General features: G+C 44.5%; 1 protein-coding gene across 5 annotated transcripts in view; it reads right to left on the reverse strand.

Annotated features, from left to right (window-relative positions):
* Nucleotides 1-12625, reverse strand: part of LOC126278363 (uncharacterized) — an 830119-nt gene that overhangs the window by 267595 nt on the left and 549899 nt on the right. The window contains exon 1 of one of the 5 annotated variants that reach the window (XM_049978429.1): nucleotides 7940-8136. The exons of the other annotated variants lie outside the window; for them this stretch is intronic. The gene's annotated coding sequence lies outside the window, so the exon portion shown is untranslated. Of the gene's footprint in view, nucleotides 1-7939; nucleotides 8137-12625 lie in introns of those variants that run through there. 5 annotated transcript variants of the gene reach the window in all.

Below are 12625 nucleotides of genomic sequence, written 5' to 3' on the forward strand. Positions count from 1 at the left end.
ACCCATCGTTCTACCATTCATAGACTGGCAAGGGAACTTGCTGTTCCAACAGGACAATGCACGTCCGCATGTATCCCGTGCCACCCAACGTGCTCTAGAAGGTGTAAGTCAACTACCCTGGCCAGCAAGATCTCCGGATCTGTCCCCCATTGAGCATGTTTGGGACTGGATGAAGCGTCGTCTCACGCGGTCTGCACGTCCAGCACGAACGCTGGTCCAACTGACGCGCCAGGTGGAAATGGCATGGCAAGCCGTTCCACAGGACTACATCCAGCATCTCTACGATCGTCTCCATGGGAGAATAGCAGCCTGCATTGCTGCGAAAGGTGGATATACACTGTACTAGTGCCGACATTATGCATGCTCTGTTGCCTGTGTGTATGTGCCTGTGGTTCTGTCAGTGTGATCATGTGATGTATCTGACCCCAGGAATGTGTCAATAAAGTTTCCCCTTCCTGGGACAATGAATTCACGGTGTTCTTATTTCAATTTCCAGGAGTGTATTAGTGGCTTGCCATACTACATGTATTTGGAGATAGTAATCAACCTAAATCATGCTCCTCCCAATATCTATAATTATTAGTCTGCAAATGATGTAAACACCGATTTAGTGTTGTTTAGTGCACTTTCGTTATATGGGCACTAATACCTAGATGCCCTGTACAAAGGAGTAATGTTCATCAAAGCCTGCAGTACGATTAGGGCATTGAGACATAGACAATAAGCTTATGGAAGTTGCTGTCGCTGTCGGGGAAGACATCAATGATTACTGGTACAGGTGACATGCGAGTCCAAGTCCATCCCCCCAACGGCATAATACTGCCTCTACAGGCCTGCATCAGTGGCGCGTGCATGTTTCGAGTAGCCGTTTGCCTGGATGATGATACAGTTGTACACGGCCACAGACCTGGTGTAAAGGGAAACGTTATTCCTCCAGCCAAGTCACGTGTTTCCACTGATCCAGCCTCAAATCTCTATGAGCTCGCGCCCACTGTAATCGTTATTGACAATGCTGTTCGATCAATATGGAAACACATACGTGTTTGCTGCGAAGCCCCGCATTCAACAACCTGTCTTGATAGGAGTGCTCTCAAATACTTATGCCTGATCCAGCTCTGTGCTTTGTCATCAAATCTGCCACGGATCGACGAATATCCCGCTTTACAGTGGACAAGCATCGCACCTTCAAGTTCTGCGGTAAGGCGTGAAGGTCCAACACCTTGGCGCCTACTCGCGGTTTTAACGTCCTTCAACCACAGATGCTCACGACAGTAGAATGCGAACAGCATTGCCGTTACCGAGACGCTCGTTGCCAGGCAATGGGCCAACACAATCTCCTCTTTGTCAAAATCGCTTGTGTCAGTGGGTTTCCCCATTCGTCTCTCCTCGGCTTACACGCTTTCTTTTCGTAACAGGTGGTGCACAACCACCAAGTATCATTCAAAATCGTAGTGGGCAGTAGTCATAATGCTTCACTAAGAATTGACTCCACGATCTCTGCTCCGAGGCCATGAATATTTCTTCATTCACTCTGTTCTGTGAACTTCCGGATCGAGCGTGCGCTTTAGCGATCTCTTCTCTGGAGGTGACTTCAGCATCCTGTTAAATTAAACGTGAAAGACTAAAGAAATATTTTGGTAGACGCTTAAGTTTCTACTTCGGCACTACAGCTAAAATACGCACATGTATCATATACATTGTACAGACAGATTACTGTGTCTGCCTTTCAAAAGCCTGAGTATCCACACTTAGCAGCGTGAACAACTGTGAGACGTCCAGAGCGAGAGAGAGAGAAAGAGAGAGAGAGAGAGAGAGAGAGAGAGAGAGTGTGTTAATAAGGTACCGGCGGGGATATGGAGCCATGCCGACAATAGTGTCGTGGCCAGCTGTGCTAAGGTTCTCGCTTGAGAGTCCGTGACTGGAACAGCCCTATCGAGGTATTCCCACAGATTCTCGATTGGGCTTAAATCCGGGCTGTCTGGCTGCCAGGGGAGTACGGTAGCCAACATTCATCCTGGCTCTCTTCGACCACGTACGTACACTGCGAGATGTGACACTTTGCACTATCCTGCTGAAGGTTGCCATCCCGGCGAGGGAAGACAAATTGCACGTAGGGATGGACACAATCCCAAGAATAGATGCATACTTGGTTTGATCCATTGTGCCTTCCAAAATGACGAGATCCTTCAAAGAATGCCACGGAAACATTCCCCAGACCGCAACGTTCCCTCGTGCGTCCTGAACCGTTACGACGGTTGTTGCATGGTGTTTACTTTCAGACGTTTCACGCCTTTCACGCTAACGGCCATCTTTGCGATGGAGCATAAAACGCGATTCATCTGAAAAGCTGACCTGTCGCCACTCAGTGGACGCCCAGTTAAGGTAATGGCGTGCAAATTCCAGTCTTCGCCGCCGATGAGTAGCAGCCAGCATGGGTGTATGAATAGGCGCCTGGCGCGGAGGCCCATACACACCAGCATTCGCTGAATGGTCTTGAAGAGGCATTGTTGGTCTGAAACTTCCTGGTAGATTAAAACAGTGTGCCGGACCGAGACTCGAACTCGGGACTGGCACAATTGAAGCTGTGAGGACGGGTGCGCGACTCGTGCTTGGGTAGCTCCGATCGTAAAGCACTTGCCCGTGAAAGGCAAAGATCCCGAGTTCAAGTCTCGGTCCAGCACACAGTTTTAATCTTCCAGGAAGTTTCATATCAGCGCACACTACGCTGCAGAGTGAAAATCTCATTCTGGAAATATTGTTGGTAGTTCTTTGCTTCATCGTCTGTTCGGCTGTATACATACACTCGGCCAGCGTTCACCTCTGTGATTTATTGCCCGTGTGCATCATAACTGCCTCGGCGCCGGTATTGGATAGCGTCATTACGCAATACATGGCATATTTCAACCAAGGCGGCACTCGAACAGTTTACGTACTTAGCCGTTTCCGAAATGCTTCCACCATTGGTCCTAAAGCCAGTGATCATGCCCTTCTGGACCCCCCCCCCCCTCCCCCCTCTCGATAGGCTATATATGGCCTCCGTTGTTTGATCTGAGACACCTGTGGTCTATGAGTGGTTACTGCGCGTTGCCATCGAACATGGGCGGTGGTCACATTAATGTGATTGGAATGTGTATTTTGTCTTCTTTCTTTTATACATTCACGACATAAATCGTACACATCACTCAAGAAGATAAACGAAAAATTATTTAAAAAATATTTTCTTCAATATAACAGCCTGGTGAACGAAACGTGAAAGACTGAAGACATATCTCTTAGTGGCTGCCTATATTTCTACATCAGTACTGCAGCTTAATCGTACACATGGAACGACATGATTATCTCCTTTTAGAGATTAAAATATACCATTATTCTTGCCGTATACAGTACACATCAATCATGTGGCACGCAGTGTAATGCAATACACTCAGATGAAATGAACTTTGAACGCTTGCGATTTGATCAAACGCCTGTTGAGATTCAGCTAACCCCATTATTGCTGTGTACCGTATACGGTGCGAATAATTGCATCTTACGCAATAAAACAAGGTATATACGACTGTTCCTGTTTATGACTGAACGGTGTAGAAGCTTCGCCAACTTGAAGAGGCATTGTTGGTCTGAAACTTCCTGGTAGATTAAAACAGTGTGCCGGACCGAGACTCGAACTCGGGACTGGCACAATTGAAGCTGTGAGGACGGGTGCGCGACTCGTGCTTGGGTAGCTCCGATCGTAAAGCACTTGCCCGTGAAAGGCAAAGATCCCGAGTTCAAGTCTCGGTCCAGCACACAGTTTTAATCTTCCAGGAAGTTTCATATCAGCGCACACTACGCTGCAGAGTGAAAATCTCATTCTGGAAATATTGTTGGTAGTTCTTTGCTTCATCGTCTGTTCGGCTGTATACATACACTCGGCCAGCGTTCACCTCTGTGATTTATTGCCCGTGTGCATCATAACTGCCTCGGCGCCGGTATTGGATAGCGTCATTACGCAATACATGGCATATTTCAACCAAGGCGGCACTCGAACAGTTTACGTACTTAGCCGTTTCCGAAATGCTTCCACCATTGGTCCTAAAGCCAGTGATCATGCCCTTCTGGACCCCCCCCCCCCTCCCCCCTCTCGATAGGCTATATATGGCCTCCGTTGTTTGATCTGAGACACCTGTGGTCTATGAGTGGTTACTGCGCGTTGCCATCGAACATGGGCGGTGGTCACATTAATGTGATTGGAATGTGTATTTTGTCTTCTTTCTTTTATACATTCACGACATAAATCGTACACATCACTCAAGAAGATAAACGAAAAATTATTTTAAAAATATTTTCTTCAATATAACAGCCTGGTGAACGAAACGTGAATGACTGAAGTTATATCTCTTAGTGGCTGCCTATATTTCTACATCAGTACTGCAGCTTAATCGTACACATGGAACGACATGATTATCTCCTTTTAGAGATTAAAATATACCATTATTCTTGCCGTATACAGTACACATCAATCATGTGGCACGCAGTGTAATGCAATACACTCAGATGAAATGAACTTTGAACGCTTGCGATTTGATCAAACGCCTGTTGAGATTCAGCTAACCCCATTATTGCTGTGTACCGTATACGGTGCGAATAATTGCATCTTACGCAATAAAACAAGGTATATACGACTGTTCCTGTTTATGACTGAACGGTGTAGAAGCTTCGCCAACTACGGAGTTTACGTCCTTAATGTTATTTCACCTATGATGGATCTTGGGCGTTGTTCAATGGACACAGCTGCCAGCCACAAGTACCTTTAAAAACGCAAAAACTTTTTAAAATGTATTTTTGGCTGGTTGTTGTCTTCCTCGAACAATTTTAACCTAGATCTGATATTGAAAAGCTCATTTACAACTGACTGTATGTAAAGAATTTTGTAAACATTCTAGATTCAACAGCTCCAATGTTGTGTTTTAGCTTGGTTATCATCATTACAGATTACAACGTGTAGTAGTTTTTAAGTGATCTACGTTCATTTGACTCGATAACTAGGTTTTTTAATGTCTAGTCTACATTCCAATGCGCTGGTGACAATGCAGGTTCTCGAAACTAAGTTTGTATTAATGAATATTTGTTATTACCGTCTAGCAATATATACATTAAAAATTCGAAATATTCTCGCAAACTCAGTGTCCTACCATACTACACATGAAAAACAAACTTTGTCTTCTCAACATGTGTATGTACAATAGTTTTTCTTTCTCTTAATGCATGCTTTTCTTCTGTTACAGAGATACAACAATGAATACGCCATTACCGTATTAATGTGCTCTCTTTTCAAATGGAAGCGACATAATTAAAATCCAAATGACAGTTGAAAACGTATAGCTCGAAACAGATTTCGTAACTAACTGTGAATGAAGAGTATGTGTCACATCTAAGTTTAGATTAATCTGAAAAATAAATGATGAATTACTGGTGCCGGAAAAAAGCTTAAGGCGATTACTTTCAGTCGTTTGAGGTTTAATGGCGCCATATAAGAAATGGATTGCTGTTTAACTGGCTGCAGTGAGTCCACGAAGTAATTTTCAGTGTTCAAGTCCGATCTTTGTTCGGAGGTGCCGCACTACATCTCTGTCAAATCAAATTAACACATTTCACGACAGGAAAAAAAGAGAACACATAGCGACATAATGCGTTAGGAAAAATCATCGCTGAGAAGAAATAGAAATAATACATGTCGAATCAAACAACGTCTATTTCCATTCCGAAGTCCGCTCACGTGGTCTCGCGGTAGCGTTCTCGCTTCCCGAGCACGGGGTTCCGGGTTCGGTTCCCGTCAGAGTCAGGGATTTTCCCTGCCACGAGATGACTGGGTGTTGTGTCGTCTTTATCATAATGCATCCCCATTACGGTCGGAGGAAGGCAATGGCAAACCACCTCCACTAGGACCTTGCCTAGTATGGCGGTGCGGGTCTCCCGCATCTTTCCCCTACGCTCTGTCACGGAGTATGGGACTTCATCATCCATTCCGAATTTCATCAAGAATCGAAATAGCCAGAAGAGGTCAGTTACGCCATTGAATTAGTTTCATAATTAAAAAAAAAAAACGATCCATTTACTGCTTTTATCGATGTTACAACACACAAACAGCCATTTCAGTAAATAAAATGCCGCCTACAATATTTAAAGTCGTAACTCCCCCTGAAAATAGTCAATTTTTTTAGTGAATGTTAACTACGAGTCGATGCACTGTTTTTTAACTGTACCAAAAGATCTGCCAAATGCCGGCCGAAGTGACCGAGCGGTTCTAGGAGCTACAGTTTGGAACCACGCGACCGCTACGGTCGCAGGTTCGAATCCTGCCTCGTGCATCGATGTTTGTGATGTCCTTAGGTTAGTTAGGTTTAAGTAGTTCTAAGTTCTAGGAGACTGATGACCACAGCAGTTAAGTCCCATAGTGCTCAGAGCCATTTGAACCATTTTTTGATCAGCCAAATCCATGTACTTAAGATGGTATTCTCCTTGAAATACTTCTTTCCCGTAACAAAGATAAGTACTGTGGAACGTAACGTGGTAACGCTGCATAATGCTCATCAACATGCTTACCGCATTGCGAACAGTTGTGTATACAACGAGGGGAGAGCTACGAAACCACTCTTAATGCCGCTGGTAGAACATCGAAAGAGCACTTCAGTCTGATGAAACATTACCTAACTGTCATAAGACAACTACCAGTTTTTCGAGTTGCGATGAAGAAGTACTGCAAACGCGAATCTTTGCACTTTGCTATAATATTTAATCTCTGGTTTTGTTTCAAGTGACCAGCTAGCAATTACAATTAGAAGCGACCAATGAACTGACACTACAAGTCTTTTAAACTTGGCCATGCAAAAAAATTTAATGTCTGTTACTATACAGGCCTTGGTAGATAACGTGCAGTTGAATCGGAATGACAGAATTTCGGAAGGGTAATATGAAGTAAACCAAAGGCCTTTGATGAAAGCTTCGCATTCAAAATTCTCTGAACTTCTTTTAATGGCGTTACTGATGAAAATTGCGTCAGACTTCTGTCGTGTAATTACATTGAATGACGGTATGTAAGTGGGATATGAAGGAAACACGATGTGCTTGGTGAAACTGTTCGTCGTCAGTGAAGTACTATAGTAAACTTCATCAGTACAGTACGATACTAAATTTCACTCCCTCCCCCCCTCCCTCTCTCTCTGTCTCCCTAGCGTGTCTACGATCCAAAACGTTGTACACGGTGCCACATGCAGTGTGATTCCTTGGCTCAAATGGCTCTAAGCACTATGGAACTTAACATCTGAGGTCATCAGTCCCCTAGAACTTAGAACTACTTAAACCTAACTAACCTAAGAGACATCACACACGTCCATGCCCGAGGCAGGATTCGCACGTGCGACCGTAGCAGCCGCATGGCTCCGGACGTGATTCCTTGGACGATACATGCGAAACATCAAAGGAAAATGTGCCTCTAGAAGCGTAACACACCGGCATTTGAGCGGCAGAACCTTGTTATTACCTAGTAGCCCGGAGACAATGGAGAAATAACGTATAAAACAACAACAAAGCGCTGCTTTGCAATAAAACGTATTCTGACGAAAACGAAGTAACGAACGTACGAAATAAAGCACGACAAACTTGTACAGAACGCGCGCGCAAAACTCAGCATGACATAAAGCCATTTGCGGTCATTGTTTCTACACGCCGAATGGTGGCAAATGAACGACATCGGGCGAAAGACATTTACACATTTACTTCCACGGGGGTTGTCTGTTTGACGCTGTACCATGTATGCATCAAGAAGTATAAAGCATAACCAGCTAAGTTACAGGTTATGACACAAGCACAGTGGTTTTGTAAAAAAGTAAAATAAAACAAGTTTGAAAAGAACCTGGACAGACGACGAAACGTGAATGGTAAGAGATATCACGTCACTCACCTGACAGAGATCCTACAATCCCGTGCATCAACAGGTATCGAAGAAAGGAGCACAGTCTTTACACTTCTCGCTTGCCGGCTGTGGAGACACTGCGCACAAAGAAGAGTATGCGTGCCACTGGACAGTCTGATCTTGACTGAGCCATGGGCGCGCAGCAGCTGTCAGAGCGTGTAGGGCGCCGTTGGTGGGGGATCGGCAGGTGGAGGGGGAAGTTAGACAGCGACTGAGGGGGGAGGAGCGGCGGAGGGGGTTAGCTCCACATTCCACACGGACGTCTACCGCGAGGGCGCCCCACATCACGAAGCCCGGTCATTGGCGATGCAGGAAGAAGTCTATAGAACAACGCGGAATAATGTCCAATGGCAGAGTTAAATGACAGGGAGAATTAACATCTGTAAGTCAAATGGCTCTGAGCGCTATGGGAGTTAACTTGTGAGGTCATCAGGCCCCTAGAACTTGGAACTACTTAAATCTAACTAACCTGAGGACATCACACACACCTATGCCCGAGGCAGGATTCAAAACTGCGATCGTAGCGGTCGCTCGATAAGTTAAAAAAGGCCGAAAAAAAAACTGTGCACGAGAAAAGAAGGGGAGAAAGGGATTCATGACCAGGTGAGACGAAGCGAAACTGACAATATATAATGGTATGCTTGGGTCCGTTCAGTCATAGGTAAATCATGTGGCAGACTTGGGTTGGTTGGTATATTAATTTTACTGCCTATGGGGAAACTGCAGTCACTCTACAGAGGGGATTGTTTGCAAAACATTCATGCGATACATCTTAGAATATTACTCAAATAAGTTGAGGTCTGCGCGGATAGGAAACATATTGTCAGCATCTGCAAGTCATTTATCTACATCAGCAAGTCTTTTATCTATGAATATTAAAATCTATTAACCACTTCAACACGTTGAGTTCGCTGAAGCCCTGACGTTAGGCTTATGTCTGATCTGAACGAAACTGGGGAGAAAAGAAATTTTGGGGTAACTTGACTAAAAAGATGGACAATCTGAGACATCAAGGAAACGTCTGTTTCGTATTGGATGGAAAAGGGGTGGGGGGCAGAATTTTAGAGGGAGACCAAAGAGACGAATACAGTACGCAGGTTCAAATGAACGTGGCTTGTACTAGCTATTCTGGAATGAAGAGGTGGACAGAACAGCACAGAGACCTGCATCGAGCCAGCCTTCGGACTTAAGACTATAACAATGACAACAACAACAATAAGAATCCGTCATATTATTAATATGTTCCTGACGTTACAAATTTCTGTTGTAAATGTTGACGCGAATTTTGAGAAAATTTCTGCAGCATATTTTCTCAATGTTGGGAAGCGAAATGAAGTCGTGTTACAAGTTTTCGCACACGTCTTGCATATCGCGTAATGTTAGTCATATAGTACGTTTATCAAATGTACATTAATGGCCACAACGTGAAGTCGTGATAACATGCTACACATGTAAACATAATAAGGGTTGTGGTATGTACTTGCAAAAATATTGGAGGGGAACTTTGATAGAGACACTGATTTCAGACGTAAAGGCATTTATGTCTTATTTGATACACGAACAGAAAAAGTAAGACCATGAAGCGAAGAGTCCGATGGGTGCTATCGCAGCTTTCAGGAATCACGTAAGCGACCTCTGTTAATGCAAACGAAACAGTAATGGTCTTGGTTTATCTGCGGTTGTTGATGTCGTTGTTGTTGTTTGCTTTTCCACTTCACGATCATATCACCACGGTTGAGTTGGGCAGCTTTAATAGGATTGAAATGTCCCTGATTTGTTACTCAGGAGCCGGCCGGTGTGACAGAGAGGTTCTAGGCGCTTCAGTCTGGAACCACGCGACCGCTACGGTCGCAGGTTCGAATCCTACCTCGGGCATGGATGTGTGTGATGTTCTTAGGTTAGTTAGGTTTAAGTAGTCCCAAGTCTAGGGGACTGATGACCTCAGATGTTAAGTCACATAGTGCTCAGAGCCATTTGAACCAATTTTGTTACTCAGCAGACATCCAGCGACTAGTCCACGTTCAAAGTACCTGAATTTTCCAGCCCTATCTGTTCTGCTGTCGCTGCTACTTTACTTGCAACACAGTACTCTCTCCCCCCCCCCCCCCCCCCCCCCCAACCTCACACTAGCGGGTTCACGTCTCGTGATACTTAGTTGTCAATTCCGGATTGCATAGCTGCGGTCGGATGCTTTCCATCAGATAGTGTAGAGAGAAAGGCGGCACGAATGGTCCTTAACATCACGCCCCATACGCGTATAGAATGGAAAGAAACCTCTATCACGCACTTTCAAGTCATTTACAGTGAATGATTGAAGATAAATACGTAGATTGTTTCATACAAGGTGAATCATCTGCCCCAAGCGCCGTCATTTTATACAATGTTTAGATGGCCTTCATAAACCACACGCGAGATTTTCATATTTTCTCGCTCGCTATGAGCGAACTATTAGTCCCACAGAGAAATTGAGCAGGACCTCTTCGTAGATTTTTTTTCCTGGAATACATTCTCTCTGGAGGCCGCAGTTTTCGAGTTATTCAACAATAACTTACAAATGTGACCTTCAAACTCACCCCCGCTCCCACACTCTAAGCCTAGCGATCACGACTTCTAGTACGTTGTCCACAGCACTCCCTGCTACCGTTGTGCAAATGTTTACCGCTGCACAAATTATTTACCACACTCGACCTTTTGAGGTTTTCATTGACCGGCCTTATTACGCCACCGACTTAGCCGAGCGCTTATAAATTGTAAAATTAAACTTTGCGTAAATTTTACTTAACAATTTTGTGAATTTTTAACAGTATGAAATAGACAATAACCTCGTTGTATTCCTCAGACTATCTGACTACGAAACCACTGTGCTTTGGACCGAATCATCAACGTAATTTGTTTTAGCGTAACGTTTACAAAAGTCGTTTTCTTTCATTATCCTCACCGTCATGTTTAAATTAATAATGTTAATTAAATAGCGGAATATGCTGGTGGTGTAACAGCGCAATTAATAGAGACCAAAGAATTTCGAATTTCGGAAACAGTTCGTGTAGACGGAAATTTTTGTACAGTGGTAGGAGGGAGTGCCATGAACAGCATACTACAAATTCTGACTGGTGAGGGATGTGTGGAGTAGATGTGCGTTTGAAGGCAGCTTTTGTAAGATTTTCTTGAATAAGTCGAAAACTGTGGTCTCCAGCGAAAACGTGCCACTGTACAAAATTTAACTACAGTTAAATTTCCTCCACAAAGCTATGTTAATTTTTTCTGTAGGATTCGCGCATAGCGAGCGGGAGCATACGAAAATCTCGCTCTTCGCTTATGAAGGCCAGCTCTAATATTGCGGGTTGCACAAAACGACAGCGGTAGGGGCAGCTGAATCACGATGTATAGCACCACAAGCTCTACATATATTGGATAATTAATGAGGGCCGGCCGGGGTGCCCGAGCGGTTCTAGGCGCTTAAGTCCGGAACCGCGCAACTGCTGTTCTCGCAGGTTCGAATCCTGCTTCGGGCATGGATGTGTGTGATGTCCTTAGGTTAGTTAGGTTTAAGTAGTTCTAAGTTCTAGGGGACTGATGACCTAGGATGTTAAGCCCCATAGTGCTCAGAGCCATTTGAATCATTTGAATTAATGAGGAAGTACGGAAACGAATAGCGAAGAAAAATTTATAAAATAACGTGAATAAGAGAGGAGAGAAGGAATCGGCTGATGGGACACAACCTGATTAGTCAGTGAATCGGTAATTTAGTAATGAAGGGAAATGAGAGGGGGGGAGGGTTGTGGAGGGAGACCAAGGCTTGAATAACGTGGATATAGTAGTTATACAGGAATGAAAAGATTTATACAGGATAGCCAAGCGTTTAGATAAAGGATTCACAAACTCTTTATCTTACGGAACACTTTCAGGATTCTGGTACATTGATGGGACACCTTGTTTATTCTGAAGGTTAAAAAAAATTTAAATGAGAAAAAAATTTTATTCAGTGATTATTTCAATCGAAATTTTTTTTAAACAACTGTCATTTTATTAATAGTTTTTCGCGGAGCATTTATTCAGTTTCCGCTAAACACCAGTGATTCACGGAACACGGTTTGGTAAACCCTGGTTTGGAGCTTCATCAAACCTGTTTTCGGACTACTGACTACAACATACCTTTCCAATCATATCTCCACTACACTGCAATGTTCTCTCGTATAGCGTTGTATTCAGAACAAGGAAACAGCTGCATACAGAAATCAACATATGACGCATGTATGTCCTTGGCGCTCGAATGTCGTACGCAGAATTAAAAAAAAAAAAAATCGCTGGTGGGCTAATGGACGTAATGACCCCTCCTCTCTACGAAACCTCCCGATTTAATCGGCGACCGCACACAAACATCGGTGAGCAGGAACACTTAAGCAGCTGACGGACTGGCTGGAAGCATGCGCGGATGATTTCACCCGGCGAGCGGATTCCGCGGCGGCCGGCAGTGGTGGGGGCAGCCCAAGTGGCCGGCTGGTGGCTGCCCTTGATCCACGTAACAGGCGGATCATCTCCGCGCCAGCCCGCCGCTGCGGCACAGACTGGCCACCCACATAATCCGCGACTTGCAAAACGGGACAGAGCGCCGCTCACCATAAACGGGCAGCGACGTTTGATGGATTATCCGCAACACCTACATCTACTGCATCT

The sequence above is a fragment of the Schistocerca gregaria genome, chromosome 6 (assembly GCF_023897955.1).
Source record: "Schistocerca gregaria isolate iqSchGreg1 chromosome 6, iqSchGreg1.2, whole genome shotgun sequence".
Lineage (NCBI taxonomy): Eukaryota > Metazoa > Arthropoda > Insecta > Orthoptera > Acrididae > Schistocerca > Schistocerca gregaria.